Consider the following 14,086-nt stretch of genomic DNA (forward strand, 5'->3'; position numbering starts at 1 on the left):
TTCTTATCCTGAAACAAAGTTCTTAACCTGAAGCGTTATTTCTGGGTTAGCAGAGTCTGTAACCTGAAGCGTATGTAACCCGAGGTACCACTGTACCAAAAATTGCAAAGAGAACCAAATGAATTCTCTATGCAAAGTTATTCACAAATTTATAAAACATACAGGTTTTGGCAAACTACCCACTCTGAGTAAAAGAGGTTTGGTTTTTACTTCTGCTAGAATGAAACTGCAGCGGTCACATCTCTTCTAGACTGCTTTTCCACTTGATTGCTTCTTAGTTTTAAAAGAACTCGTCATTTGTGCACAGTATATATTCCATCTTCAGCTAAATGTCCCATCTTGTCTTCATTTGCTTTGTAATCATGTAAAAAAAATGTGTCTAGACATATTATTGTGGCAACTGAAACCTAAGTTGAAGGTGCCATTTGGCTCCTAGCTCTTATATCTCAGTTTCTAACACTCTGTAAATGCCACCTCTGAGGTATTTCCAGAGAAATACCTTCCTCCTATTCCTTTTCAATGTTCAGTAAGAATTTGCTTCTAACTTAAACATCATTACAGTGGTACCTCGTTACGAATTTAATTCATTCCAGAGGTCAGTTCTCAACCCGAAACCACTCGTAACATGAGGCGTGCTTTCACTAATGGCACCTCCCACTGCTGCCATGCTGCCGGCGCGTGACTTGCGCGCACATCCCAGGGCAAAGGTCACAACCGGGAGCATCTACTTCCAGGTTAGCAGAGCTCATAACCCGCAGTGTTCGCAAGGGGGACAGTACGTAACACGAGGTTCCACTGTATCACATTTAGCACGCAAGTACTGAAGATGCGGGTGGCGCTGTGGGTTAAACTACAGAGCCTAGGGCTTGCCAATCAGAAGATCGGCTGTTTGAATCCCTGCAACGGGGTGAGCTCCCGTTGCTTGGCCCCTGCTCCTGCCAACCTAGTAGTTCGAAAGCACCCCAAAAAGTGCAAGTAGATAAATAGGTACTGCTCCAGCGGGAAGGTAAACGGTGTTTCCGTGCGCTGCTCTAGTTCGGCAGAAGCGGCTTTGTCATGCTGGCCACATGACCCAAAAGCTGTCTGCGGACAAACGCCAGCTCCCTTGGCCAGTAAAGCGAGATGAGCACCGCAACCCCAGAGTCGTCCGTGACTGGACCTAATGGTCAGGGGTCCCTTTACCTTCACCTTTACCTTTACTGAAGAGCCATTTCTTATACATCTAAGCATCTGCTATACTTTTTGCTACTTCTTATCCTAGAAAGAATCAGTAGAGATTCATTTGTATCCAGGAGTCTTTCAGTACTAGAATGTTAATTAAAATCCAGTATATGGCAAAGATTATTGTTTACGGCAGGGAGGCCACACTAAGGCATGCTCTATTAGCTTTCCAGCCTTACATTAGCCAATGATGATGAAATTGTAGTCTGCTTTACTACAGAACAGTAAAAAGAAAGAGGGGACAGGAAATTGTGAGAAAATACTATTTCATATTTAGCATTTATATATATCACTTTAGGATGTTCAAAGCCATTTACATACCACAGCTTAGAAAACCCCTCATCAACTGTGTTAAGTAAATGAGAAAACACACATATGCCCAATATAATGCTTTGTTTTTGACACAACAGCCCCCAAGCAGTGCAATACACTAAACCACATAAGGCTTTAAGGCTCCCAAGCATGAAAAGTACTTGCAGGTGACAGGGCACAACAATGCTTTGCCAAAAGGGGGAGAGGTGTATTAAGAGATTTAAATAACATTAATTTCTGGACTGATTGCAGTGAAGATTTCTAGGGAAGACCAGTAATTATTTTGACCACTCATTGACTGTAAAGCTCTGACTTCTTGGAACTTCATGGAACATTTTGAATGCTTGAGATCTGTTAGGACCCAAAATCTACTGGAGTTTGTTATTCATGCTATCTGCACACACTTCCCAAGTACCTAACTTTCACTACCCACAAAAAATGCCTTATGACTCATCACTTTCAGTTATGTTTCCAGTATTGACCTCGGTTACTTCTGGCCTCGTGCCTAACCATGCCCTCTAGCTGTTCGGAAACCTCTTCCTAAAATTATCATGATGTGCAGTTAATTAACAAGACCCTCGTTAACATTTGCTGTCGCAGTCCTCATTATAATATCCTCCCATTTCCTTTTGCTGGTTATCAAGAATGGTATGGCAACTGCAGGGACTGAACCAATAAAAACTACTCTTTGTTCAACATCAAAGTTGAGCGAGACCAGGGCTTCAGGCATATTGCCTATTTCAATTTCTAATGCAACACATTCAAGCAATTTGCTGTACTGTATTCTTTGCTAAACACAACACTTAACCTAAAATATAAGATACAAGGCAGCAAAATTCACTAGGAAATTTCCAAGAGTCAATTTGTTTGTGGAAAGAAACTGAGCAGACTGCAAGTAGAATATGTTATTAGAGAGGAAATATGCACATTTTCAGACAGAAATACTATGGTGTCCCCTGTCTTTTTCTATGATTCTTCCCAAAGTTTCACACACTCTAAATCCCAATGCCATATACTCATGTCATCTCCCTTCTCATCTCTGTCTGTCTGTCTGTCTCACACAAACACACACACTGCAATCTTAACTTCCCCAAAAGTCCCACTTCCCTCCCTGCTCTCAATTTGCAGATAAACCAAACCTCCTCACACACAACCTTCCTCCCTATGTTCACTGGGAGAAAACAGTTCCACATGCAGTGGCTGGCTTGTCAGTTCATCTGGCAATGATGGGGCTGCTTCGGTTCTTAAAAGCGAAAACTGGTTGGAAGGACAGAGGGGCGGGGGAAAGCCAAATGTAACCCTTGGACTTCCAAGTGAATTCTAGTTATGTAAGTACTATGCAACATATGCTACACTAGTTCAATTCAAGAAAAGCATACAAATGCACAAGCCCCAGCTTGAACACAGACTATGCACAGTTTTAAAACATCCCACAACTCTCATTTGGGAAAACAAAGGTCTCTCTAGACCATAAAAATAATTAAATATAAGGAGAACATCTTTTTTCTGCCCCATCCATCCTCCAGAGTTAAGCTAAATAATTAAAAGGTAGCAAGGCACTAAAGCAGTGGTTTCAGATAAATCAACAGTCTTACATTTCATAACATAGGGTCCTTATATTGGGCCTACTTTATTGAACTGAGTCGTGCATGTTTAAAAGCATTCATCACCCAATCTCAAGAGCTCAGACTGTTAAAAATAAGTTACGCCACTGAAATAGTCCATGCCAAACATCAGCTAAACTTCTACCAAAATTACAGTTCATAACTTCACATATTATTGACATCAGAAAGATAAAAGGCACATATGGTCCTGAGGCTTTAAAAACATCACATAAGCAATTCACCCATTTCCATTCATAATCTTTCTTAAAAGTTTGACACCAACCCTTACCCTTTCTCTGGAAGTCACTCTGCCTCACCATCTGGGAATCTCTTAGGGATGTTATCATGTGGGTGTTATCTTTCAGGGATTAGAGGAAACAGTACTCAAAGGACCCAAGCGAAAGTGACTTCAGTCGTGGGCAAATTGCTAGATAAGGAAGCCACTACATTTCTTGTTGACTAAGTTTTGTTCTGGATAAGTTTAACAAGTTCACTTGCAGAGATGCTGTGTGTTATCAACTTCCCTTTTCTTAAGATTCACAGGATCTGACAAGACATCCTGAGAGGTTACTGGTAAATCACTTATCGTTCATGCTTGTTTATCACATTTATATCCCACTTCTACAAGTAACATAGAATAGATTATATGGAATTATAATACTTTAACCTCATAAATCTGCAGAACAGATGATGAACCACAAAGCAGCAAGGCCTGGTGGGCATATACTCTCCTGTCATTCCAAAGCCTTTCATAAGTCACAACAACTTTAAATAAAAAAAAAGCTTCGTATTGTCAGCTGCCTTGGAAGCCTACTGTCAGACAAAAAGGTGGGATATTAAATAAATTCTCTGAAATAGATCTGGCTAAGAGGTAGCACTTGCCCCTTGAGCATCATAACAGAACAAAGAAGTTAACCCATGGAATCAACATCCACTACTACACTGCTTTTATTATGCATTTGTTGTTGTTGTTTAGTCATTTAGTCATGTCCAACTCTTTGTGACCAGGCACTCCTGTCTTCTTATCATGCATACCCATCACAATAGTTTATGATATGTGATCAGCAGTACGTATTCATTCATTCAAGCATCTGGCCCCTATCTTGCGGCTCACAGCCTATTTCCATAGCTTGCAGTTAGTCTTCAAGGTATTGTGGCTCTGAAGTTGCTCAGGACTTTGTATATTACCGTAATCAGGGGCATACCTAGAGGTTGGCCAGATTGGCCCCTGCTATGGAAATAGGCTGTGAGCCACAGGATAGGGGGCCACAGGGCTGCTGTGATGGCCCATGCTGGCAACTGGTTTCTTCCACTGAGAAACCCAGAGGAGCCTTGCACTCCTTGCCTGGCCACCAAGAGCAGCAGAGGAGTGGCCTAGGGAGTGTATGGATGGGAGGGTGGGCTCCTAGCCACTCCGAGCCAGGGCAGAGACACACAACTTTTGCACCTCCCTGGGCCTGCGGCCAAGGAAGGAGGTACAAGGAAAAATCATATACTTGGAAGGAAAAAAACCACTGTCCATCCATATGGCATGCCACACCAGCATCAAACACCAAAGTCCAGAGCAGTATGGCAAAATCAGAAGGGGAAAAACACACACTAAACAGGACACATAAAGCAAAGATGACTAAAGTGAACAAACCAGACCAAAAGGATTAGCATCATCCCTCTACCTACAGAGCAATCATAGAATCACAGAATCATAGAATTGTGGAGTTGGAAGGGACCCCAAGAGTTATCTAGTCCAACCCCCTGCAATGGCCTATTCTTTGGGGGGGGAAGCAGGAATTTTTGGAATCTGTCAAAAGCAAAGGGGAGCAAGGCACTGAGACTTTTCTTGCCTTGATTGCAATCCAGAGGATCAAAACAAAGTGTTTTCCAAAAAGAAGAGAAAGCTAGCAGGCTTCTTTCCCCTACAACAGCTTGTATCGGTTCAACCCAACCTTTCAGCTTAATATTTGAACTAACAGGACTGAAATCTGGGACAACATCCCCTGCTCCTCTCCTTAACCAAGGAACAGAGAAGGCAGTTATTGCCTAGCTAGGAAGATTGATGTGTTCCTATCTTTTTTCTGTTGCCAATGCAAAAGATTTTAAGACAACTCCTCATTCCTGGAAAGTGAAAACTTACAGGAGTTGTCCAAGTACAACATTATACAGAAAAGAGAAGTATGGCAAGATCTTTAGCTCTGGTCTTTCAAAGCCACTTGTCTTAAGGATTCTTGCTGACTAAACTAGTCTGTTCCTTGTACCAGTGAAAGGATGGGAAGCTATTCAAATACTAAAAAAACACAAAAAACCAACCCTGCATGATTCTCCATGGAGTTTCTACGGCAAGATCAAATTTCACTGTATGATTGTGAAATTTGACATAACAAGAAATAGTCAGTTTAACAGATATACACGTTGAAGCTAGAAACCAGCCTAGAAAGAAATAAGGAAACAGGAATAGAAATGCTTCAAAACTGTGAAAAACTTCAATATGTGAATTACCCACCAGAAAGAAAACACAAATATGCTTCCAATTACAGCTGTGTGCAAATGGCCTTTTGAAATTCTCCACTCAATCTGTGAGTACGGAAACAAAGGACAGTGAGCACCATTTCACCAAATTTCTCTATGAGGAAGACATTTTTCAGTATTTTCTCAGGCTTGAGGAGCTCATCATAAGCAGTGGCAGCGGAGCTTCTTTTCCCTTGGGTTTAATGTGATGCCATTGCAAATGACAGCATCATCAAATGTGTTGGCAGCCTAACCATCATTTTGCACCCTCCACAATCTTCAGACCTATTATTATTATGGAGCATGTGGGGTGGAAAGGGGGAATGGCAGGCACCACAAAAATAGAAGAAAATTCTGAAGAGAAGCCTTTTTCGTACAGGAAAAAAAGCCTTCCGAGAAATTTCAGCTCAGTTCTACATTCAGTGTTGGAACTACTTTGACAAATTCTACTCAAGAGTAGATGAGGGAAGTAACAACAGAACTTAAAACTCCTGCTTCTTCATTGAACATTAAAACTAAAATGATAAATTAAGCCCACCTCAACAGATTGGAGCATGTTTCTACTAAAAAAAGTATCTTATAAAGTTCTTCACAGGAATGTAGAAAGAACAGAATATGCATATAAGAATAATTAGCATTTTAGAATATGTTTTAACTGTTTAAGGTGCACCTCATACATTAGCTCAGAAATCCTCACAACCACCCTCTAAAATGTTACTTATTTCAGATAAGAGCAAAGGAACAATGGTTTGCCTAAGCCCACATAGCATATGTTCAGACAATACTTTCCCCACATTACACACACATAACTCTGGAACATCAGGAACAGCTTTTTAGACTCACGCACTTGCTCCTCCATCTAACAACATTGCAACATGTTATCATAGCAGCTAGCCAAATGCCCATGTTAAGTCCACAAGCTGAACATGAATGCATCAGCAGTCTCCCCTCACAATCCTATTTTAAAGCCATCACTAACTACGTGCTGTGTGAAGTAGTAGTTTCTTTTGTACGTCAGCCCAACATCCAGCTTCACTGGATGGCACCAAGCTCTAGCATTATGAGAGGGGGGGGGAGTTTTTCTCTATCCACTTTTTCGACACCATGCACAATTTTATACACCTTTATCAAGTATTCTCTCACTCAGCAAAACTAAAAACCCTCAAATGCTGCAATCTTTCCACACAGGGGAGTTGCTCCATTCCCTTGATCACTTTGGTTGCCCTTTTCAAGCTCTACAATATCTTTGAGGTGAGGAAATCTCAATTGCACACAGTCACACCACAGATTTATACAATAGCATTATATGGCAAGTTTTATTTTCAGTCCTTTTCCCAATTATCCCTACCATGGCATTCACCTTTTTCACAGATGTTGCATACTTGGCCAACACGTTCACCATTCTATCCACAACAACCCAAAGAACTCTTTCCTGGTCAGTCACCACCAGTACAGACCACATGAGCGTGTGTGTGTGTTTGTGTGTGTGTGTACACACACACACACACACACTGCTTTTTTCTGGGGGTATGCAGGGGTAAGCATACCCCTAAACATTTTGTGAATCAATGTTTGGCCTCATTGAGTGGCAGTATTTCAATATGAGTAGGAAAATGAGAGTACCCCTAAACATTTTTTTAAGAAAAAAGCACTGTACACACACACACACACACACACACACACGTGTGTGTGCCCGCCCCAATGTGCATCACTATACACATGCTTACACTGAAGTGCATCCTTTGCTGTTTTGATATGCTTAGACAATAATGAAAGAACAAGAGCACCAGGTGGATATTTGAACCCAATTGCATGGTTCAGACATAACAGTAGCCACATGAGTAACTTGTGGTTAGCCTCAGGCTTCCCCAACACACACACACACTTTTGTACATCAGGAGGTAAAAATAGGAAACTTCAGTTATCCAATTTTAAACAATCTCAGTGCAATCCACAGTGCATCCAACCTCTGTCCTGCAGTTTATTAAAAAATTACTGAACAAGCCAGGAACGGAAAGCTTTGTTTGATCCTGGTTTGGTTCTCACTTACAAGAGTTTAAACAAACCACTATTGCCAAATATCAGCCTTAACAGGGAACTACAGCTAGCTTAAAATTGAAAACCTCTCATCTTTTCCATTTGCTCATGGAAGAAGAAGAGCATGAGACCCTGGCTCAGCATAGCTCATTCACACAACAGGAAACCATGGTTGGGCAAAAGATCCCATATTCAATAAACCATAGCATAACCCTACTCAAATGTTGCCTTCCAAAGTACAATGTAAGTTCATGTCTCTTCACCAATACCCTACACCAATGTTCATTACCTCTCAAATGTATATGATGGTAGTATCAATACTACGTTCAAAAATCTCAAACCATTTCAAAAAGCAAACCTGAGTTTCTCTACTATTTTAGATTCTTGACTCCTAGTTATATTTTTGAAAGAAAGTCAGTAACAGAGCAACAAAAATACTGAACAATCGCAAGCATACAGAAAATGTATGCTAACAGCTCCCTTTTAGGCATCTTTTTTTTTAAAGCAACACTGCTGATTCTTGAAGTAACTATCTTACCACAACACACTTCTGAAGGCAGTTATCAGCAACTTTCCTGTGCCATAACTCAAATGACAAATTGTTTGCTATATATGATGAAAGGCATATACAGTAAACAGTTCTTAAGAGATGTGGGAGGATTTGCAACATCCTATTATCTCCGATCTGTAGGCAGCACCATACCAAATATTTCTGTCATTCTTAAAGACCCACACTGATGCTTTGAGATTCTTGCAATAGTGGAGCAAACCATATTTATGGAAATTTCCAACTTCCTTGAATGTTTACACATATTAGTATCAAAACCAAATTAAAAGATTCATCCTTTGTCACCAAGAAGCTTCAAACTTAATTGCTGCTTTTGATGTCTCTTCTGATTCGTCCTCAAAAACTAGAAATCATTTACAGGAGAACACACTCTTAATACCATGCCATTTACTTGAAAAACAGGATATGATTACATCACCCCTGGAAACAGGACTACAGTGACCAGATGCAATCAACAACAGGGGCTCTTGAACATTTAATAGTTGTGAAAAGAGAATTACAGCAGGTGCAGTTGTTAGTCAAATCACAGCATTAAGAAAATGCCACATGTATGCCATAATCCCTCCTTCTACTCAGTAATAAAGACCTTTAGAACTTTTCAAGGCAACTGAATACATTTTTACTTTTTGGGGAGAGGAACAAATCTCCTCTCTTAACATTAACTGATGTTCCATTTAAAGCATTTAAATAACTGCTTTGGTTTTCACAAAAAATGATGCATTTTAGTGATTCAAAATGCTGCAAAGCTGCCTTGACTACACTGTGGGATAGATGCTGCTACACAATGCTACTCAGTTATAAAGAACTGCAGCATCACAGATCATTGCTTGTATCACAGAACCCTGAACCAGCAAATTGATAACACAGAAGTGCAATTATACACAATGAAGAGCAGTGTTGTAACTTAGCTTCATATGAGACTCTGTCAGCAAAAGGGAAGCCAATGCTTGTGATACCAGGCCCTGCAGCTGGAAAGAAAGCAACTAAGATACACTGAATAGAATTGACCTCAGGCACCTGGGTTCACATCCCAGTTCAGCTATAGACTCAGTAAGGAGAGGAGAAATAATTCTTGCCTCAACATTCAGTAAAGCACAGATGAAGGAAAGTTGAAAGGATGAACAAATTAAATAAGATGTTGCTGGCCTTGATCCTTTAAATGGTGGACAAGTTATAAATTCTATCATTTAACATACACAGAGGGTGTCATTTAAGAAAGGAGTGTGGGGAGGGAAGAATCAAAGCTAACTACTTCCAGATGTGGGGGTGGGGAGGGGGAGTGGAAAGCTTGCAGTACGGATGTTCATCATGAACAATGAACTCTGAAATCTCCACTGGCAAACTTTCTGCTTTCAGCTTAAACTCCCTTCCAATATCTTTATTATGGTACTACATATATTGCCAGAAACTCAACTGCAGATCAGCAGCACAAGAGCTCAGTATTGGTATTATAGCCTATACTATTGGAAGAAAAGTAGTTTCAGTAAATAATAATAATAAAAAGTATTGCAGCTAATACAGAACTGCCTAGTTCACAAAATCCCTAGCTTTGTATGTTAGAACTGGCCAAAATACTAATCTAGAACAAATCAGTGCAAAACCAGCAGTATATTTAAAAGTTAGGAAAGGAGAAGCATGAGCTGGGAAGAACAACAAACAAAATTCTGGATTAATTTTACTATATACACATGATGTGGAAATGAGTTAGGATTATTTTGCCATCTCATTGTGGGGAGAGTGTGAAGATGAGAGGGTCATTCAGTCCATTTACACGGGATTTGGATTGTTTCCTCCTCAAAATCTTTCAAAAGAAACCTGCCTTGTGTGAATAACAGCACCACCACCGCAAAACACACAAGCACACATACACTCCCCCTTTCGGAGGCTACCCTTTCCCCTGTGGGAAAATTTTACTATTTGGCCAAAAGATGCGCACACAAGAAATCTCAGCAACTTCCCTTGTAGCCTTCCCACTCTCACACACAAACACACACCAACCCCCTTGTTGCTTAAGATGCACACGCCGATTCACAACTATGCAGGCTACAGGTTATAAGCGTGTTTCGGAGACGGATGCATCCCAGACTGGAGGGCCGCCCCGCCCTTTTCGTTTACTTTCCCCGCAAGCGACCCCTTCACACGCCCCAGAGGCACTTAAGGCCTACACGGGATTCCTCGTGAACTCCGTGGACCTCCCTCTTCCACACTTCGCAAAGGCTGGGTCAGGAACTAAACGCGGAGGCGGAGGCGGTGGCCGGGTGTGGATCACCCAAAGGTTTATTATTTTTAGGCAGCCTCGTTTCCTCTTCCCTGCTTTTGTGGGGGAAGAGAGAAAGAGGTTGGGGGGGGGGAGAAGCGGCTTGGTTTCTCTTTCCTTCGCGATTCCCGAGAGAGAGAGAGAAATCAAAGAGCCCCGAAGTTTGCAGAGCTCGGGTGGGCCCTTTTGTTAAGTAGGAACACACAAAACCACAGCGACCGACGTGAAAATCACAACACCTCGGTGGGGGGGGGGACACTTCCCCCTTCCCCCTCCTCTCTCGCTCCCATTCAAAAAGCCACGGCCACTTGACCTTTGCACCCACCCTATACACACCCCCTGGCGGAGCCCTGCCCCACAACCCTCCCCTTCATCTCCCTGTGTGTGACAATAAAGAGACCCTCCGGGATGGAAAACTCCCTGTTTACATGTTATTCCATTGCCTTCCCTCAAAGAGGAGGAGGAGGGCGCGCCTTTCGGAGCCCCCACCCCCTCCACCCCCCCTTCTCCCCATTCCCACAACCGCTCCCCACACACGTCCATGCTCCCTTCCAAACTGGCCGCCCCCGCCTTCCCTCCCCTCACGGCTCGAAGGGGGCTGAGACTCACCCGGCGAAGCCCTGAGGCGGCAAGATCATAAGAGCCGAGCGGAGCCCTTCGCGTCCCATTCGCCCGCCTCCCTCTAATATCTTCCTTCCCCCGCGGGTCGTTCCGCCGGTCGCTTCCCTCAGCCGGAGGAGGAGGAGGAGAAAGCTGCTGCTTCTTCTCCCGCTCGCGCTTCCCAGGCCGCTCCGCCCGTCCCTCAGCCGGCCTCCCTCCCTCCCGGCGCGCTGCACCATGGGATGCGCCGCCGACGCCGCCGTTGCCCTCACATATATATACACACATAAAGACACGCGCCCGCCCGCGCGCGCTCTCTCTCTCTCTCCCTGCCTTCCCTCTCCAGTTCGTTCCCGGCGCCTAAAACATGGCCGCGAGCGACTGCGCGGCGAGGGAGCGAGAGCGCGCGGCCCCGCCCCACCCCCGCCTCGAGCGAGGGGCTGCTGAGGGCAAGGATGGCGCGCCTCTGCCCTCCGCGCGGTCCCTTCCTCACGCCAATGTGTCTTCCTTTCCCCCCCACTCACACATACACACACACTGAGGGGAAGAAATAATAACTTCTGCTGGGGGTGTGGGGTGTGGGGAAAGGTCGGCAGGTAGATAGATACCTGACAGTAGAATACCTTGTAAACAAGCATTTCGGTTTCCCTGCAAATGTCCTCAAAACACTCTGCACTTCAGTCTTACTGTATGCTTGTGAAACACGGACCACTTATAAACGCCATTTCCAACTCCTCGGAAGATTCCATCAAGGGTGTCTGCGAAAAATTTTACACATCGCTTGGGAAGACAGGCGAACTAACACCAGTGTCCTACTGGAAGAAGCAAAGATCACCAGTGTCAAATCTTCAACATCAACTTCGCTGGACTGGTCATGTTGTGCGGATGCCTGATTATCGTCTTCCAAAGAAACTATTCTGAACTTAAAAATGGAAAGCATAATGCTGGCGGTCAACTAAAGGGGTTCAAAGGCTGTCTCAAGGCAAATATTTAAAAATATAATATAAACACCAACAATTGGGAAACACTGGCCTGTGGGTGCTCCAATTGGAGAACAGCTTTTACCAAAGGTGTCGTGGGTTTTGAAGACACTTGAACTCAGGACGAAAGGGAGAAATGTGCTAAGAGGAAGGCACTCTTGACAAACCCTCACTGTGATCAACTCCCACCCGGAAACCTATGTCCCCACTGTGGATGGACGTGTGGATCCAGAATTGGCCTCCACAGTCACTTACGGACTCATTGTTAAAACCGTGTTTTATGGAAGACAATCTTACTTGGCTATGAGTGATCGCCAAAGGAGATCTGAGGAGGAGGGAAGGGAATATCTGCTCTCTATGTCAACAGGTGTGTGTGACAGAGAGATTACATTTTTATGCCACCTTTCTTCCCAAGGAGCTCCAGGTGACATAAGGCAGCAGGAAGAAGAGAGGCAGAAGTTCCCCTACAAAAAAATAAAATAAAATAGAGTCTTAAAAGAGTTGGAAGGGACTGCATGGGGCTCAAACCCACGAATATCCTTGATATATGAGGACAGAAACTGGTCCCCACCCACCCAGTACCCCGCCCCACAGGGAAAGAAATCACAACAACTTTTCCTAAGGGTGAAGGGGAGGAAAAGAAATGCTGGCCGCTGTAGAGGTACCTGGGAATAAAAGGGTTGCAAGAAAAGCTCAAGAACTTTGCTGCTCCCCCCAAAAAAGCTGAAGAACTTTGAGGAGAAGAAGAAGAAGAAGAAGAAGAAGAAGAAGAAGAAGAAGAAGAAGAAGAAGAAGAAGAAGAAGCTTGACAACATAGAAAAAAGTTCAACTTTTCTTCTGTCCGGATTTGGACTTTTTGAAATATGGCAACCATATAATTGCATTTATATGCCACCTTGAGGTGGCATACAGCTGGAGAAGGTGAGGCGGTAGACTCTCCTACAGAAAAGTAATACTGGTAAATCATTGTAAATTGGTATCAAGCACTCATTAAATGAGGACAGAAATCCCCCCCCCCCCTAAGTAGTAATTTCCCCACAGAGGAAAAAAAGTCACAACTTTCCCTCAGGGGGGTGGGGTAGAAAGGTTCACAGGTATATAGGTAATTCAGATAAGAACAGCGAAAAACATAGGGGAAAACAATAATTGAAAAAGCAATTAAACTTTAATAGAGTTTATCTAGATGCATATGGATAGATTAAAAACATACAGATAATGACCATAAAAACAGCACAACACTAGTTCATTAAAAGCAGTCAGTTGCCAAAAGGCTGTTGGAATAAGAAGGTCTTGACCTGCTAGTGGAAGGAAAGCAAGGAGGGAGCCAGTCGGGCGTCTCTAGGGGGAGATTTCCAAAGTCTGGGAGCAGCCACCACCAAGAAGACTTACATTTACCAGTATATGCCAACCTTCTTCCATGGAGTTTAAGGTGATATGCTTGGTTCACCTGCTGCTCTTTTTTATATTCACAACAGCCCTGTGAGGAATGCTAGGTTGAGAGAGAGTGACAGCGCCTGGCCCAAGGCCACCCAATGAGCTTTCTGCCCGTGTGAGGATTTGAACCCTGGTATGCCTGGTCCTAGTCTGACAAACTCGCCCCTACACCATGCCGGCTCTCTAGGGCTGTCCAAGGTACTCTCTGCCTGGAACTGTTTAAGAGGGTTGGGGCACCCATTTTTGCACCCATGTGCAGAGTTGTTGGCAGGCAGTGATTTTGGTACCTGATCCTGCCTAGTGCCTAAGACCCTGAGGTGGAGGGGATCCAGGTTCAAATGTTATCTCAGCCTTCCATTCATTTGTCTTTTGTAGCATTGTTCTTGTCTTGAAAACAAAGTAATTTATGGCAGCGTTTCCATGCACAAAGGCATAGAATCCTTACAACAATCTAGGGTGAAAGACAGAGACTAGTGGCACAAAGTCACCTTCATGGCTGCTGAATGGCAATTGGAAGCCAGATCTCCCAAGTCCAAGACTGATATGCAGCCCACAAATTCTCAGTGGCACA

Source organism: Lacerta agilis, chromosome 7 (genome assembly GCF_009819535.1).
Source record: "Lacerta agilis isolate rLacAgi1 chromosome 7, rLacAgi1.pri, whole genome shotgun sequence".
NCBI lineage: Eukaryota > Metazoa > Chordata > Lepidosauria > Squamata > Lacertidae > Lacerta > Lacerta agilis.